Genomic DNA, 2,500 nt, shown 5'->3' with positions numbered 1-2,500 from the left:
GCAAAGCCCAAGCAGGGAGTCAGGAGTCAGTTCAGAATCAGAAGAGAAGCTGGAAGGGGCCTTAGAGGTCTTCTAGTCCAGCCCCCTCATCAGGCAGGAGACCCTTACAGAATAACAGGAGTTGGAAGGGACCTGGGAGGTCATCTAGTCCAACCCCCTGCCCGAGCAGGAGACTCTTACAGAATAACAGGAGGAAAGGAACTCAGAGGTCATCTAGTCCAACCCCCTTCCCGAGCAGGAGACTCTTACAGAATAATAGGAGTTGGAAGGGACTTTGGAGGTCATCTAGTCCAACCCCTGCCTGAGCAGGAGACTCTTACAGAATAACAAAGAGTTGGAAGGGACCTTGGAGGTCATCTAGTCCAACCCCTGGCCGAGCAGGAGACTCTTACAGAATAATAGGAATTGGAATGGACCTTGGAGGTCATCTAGCCCAACCCCTGCCCGAGCAGGAGACTCTTACAGAATAATAGGAGTTGGAATGGACCTTGGAGGTCATCTAGCCCAACCCCTGCCTGAGCAGGAGACTCTTACAGAATAATAGGAGTTGGAAGGGACTTTGGAGGTCATCTAGTCCAACCCCTGCCCGAGCAGGAGACTCTTACAGAATGACAGGAGTTGGAATGGACCTTGGAGGTCATCTAGCCCAACTCCCTGCCTGAGCAGGAGACTCTTACAGAATAACAAAGAGTTGGAAGGGACCTTGGAGGTCATCTAGTCCAACCCCTGGCCGAGCAGGAGACTCTTACAGAATAATAGGAATTGGAATGGACCTTGGAGGTCATCTAGCCCAACCCCCTGCCCGAGCAGGAGACTCTTACAGAATAATAGGAATTGGAATGGACCTTGGAGGTCATCTAGCCCAACCCCTTCCCGAGCAGGAGACTCTTACAGAATAATAGGAGTTGGAATGGACCTTGGAGGTCATCTAGCCCAACTCCCTGCCTGAGCAGGAGACTCTTACAGAATAACAAAGAGTTGGAAGGGACCTTGGAGGTCATCTAGTCCAACCCCTGGCCGAGCAGGAGACTCTTACAGAATAATAGGAATTGGAATGGACCTTGGAGGTCATCTAGCCCAACCCCCTGCCCGAGCAGGAGACTCTTACAGAATAATAAAACTTGGAAGGGACCTTGGAGGTCATCTAGCCCAACCCCCTGCCTGAGCAGGAGACTCTTACAGAATAATAGGAGTTGGAAGGGACCTTGGAGGTCATCTAGTCCAACCCCTGGCCAAGCAGGAGACTCTTACAGAATAATAGGAGTTGGAAGGGACCTTGGAGGTCATCTAGCCCAACCCCTGCCTGAGCAGGAGACTCTTACAGAATAACAGGAGGAAAGAACCTCAGAGGTCATCTAGTCCAACCCTCCGCTTGAGCAGGAGACCGTTACAGAATAACAGAATTTGGAAGGGACCTTGGAGGTCATCTAGAGACTCTTACAGAATAATAGGAGTTGGAAGGGACCTTGGAGGTCATCTAGTCCACCCCCTGCCCAAGCAGGAGACTCTTACAGAATAACAAAGAGTTGGAAGGGACCTTGGAGGTCATCTAGTCCAACCCCCTCCTCGAGCAGGAGACTTACAGAATAATAGGAGTTGGAAGGGACCTCAGAGGTCATCTAGTCCAACCCTCTGCCCGAGCAGGAGACCCTTACAGAATAACAGGAGTTGGAAGGGGTCTTGGTGGTCATCTAGTCCAACCCCTGCCCGAGCAGGAGACTCTAGACCACATCAATCAATCGATCAATCAATCAATCAATCAGAATAGAGCTGGAAGGGACCCTGGAGGTCTTCTGTTCCAACCCCTTGCTCAACCAGGATATCCTATCCCATTTTAAATGGCTGTCCATGGATGGAGCACCCAGAGCTTCTGGTGGCAAGCAGTTCCACAGGTTAATTGTCCTTCCTGTTAGGAAGTTTCCAGTTAGTTCCAGGTTGCTTGTCTCCTTGGTGAGTTTCTATGCGTTGCATCTTCTGCTTCCATCTGGTGTTTTGGAAGATAAGTACAAATACTGGAAGGCAGCTATCTTGTCCCCCGCTACTCCTTCTTTACTCCAGACTAGCCATACCCAGTTCCTGCAACCTCTAGTATGTTTTAGTCTCCAGGCCTTTCATCCCCTTCGTTCTTCTTCTATGCGTTTTTTCCAAAAGTCCAAAACTGGACGCAGGATTCCAGGTGCGGAATCCTTACTAAGGCTTTACAAAGCAGTGGTAAATCCTTCACCTGGTTTTGATTCTGTGTATCTCTTTACGCAACCCAGGAATTGAATTAGCTTTGTTGGCTGCAGCCGCACCTGCTGGCTCACGGTTTCAGGGATCGGACTCCAAGGTCCATCTCACACCGCTCCTGTTTTGGATTTCTGTCTCTATCTTCCTTCGGGCAGGAAGGAAAGTCCTCGACTTATGATGTTTTATTTAGTGACTGTTCAAAGTTACTTATTATGGCCGGTTTCCCCCCCACAGATTTATGACCGTTGCAGGTGACGTGATCCAAATTCAG

The 2,500-nt window shown here is 49.8% G+C and overlaps 1 protein-coding gene across 1 annotated transcript in view; it reads right to left on the bottom strand.

Annotated features, from left to right (window-relative positions):
- LOC148129197 (asialoglycoprotein receptor 1-like) overlaps positions 1 to 2,500 on the bottom strand; it is a 27,842-nt gene that overhangs the window by 20,673 nt on the left and 4,669 nt on the right.

Source organism: Notechis scutatus, chromosome Z (genome assembly GCF_049901735.1).
Source record: "Notechis scutatus isolate UNSWTSFEM ecotype Mainland chromosome Z, rNotScu1.2, whole genome shotgun sequence".
Lineage (NCBI taxonomy): Eukaryota > Metazoa > Chordata > Lepidosauria > Squamata > Elapidae > Notechis > Notechis scutatus.
The sequence above is the reverse complement of the archived record's forward strand: the minus strand, read 5'-3'. Positions and strand labels throughout refer to the sequence as shown.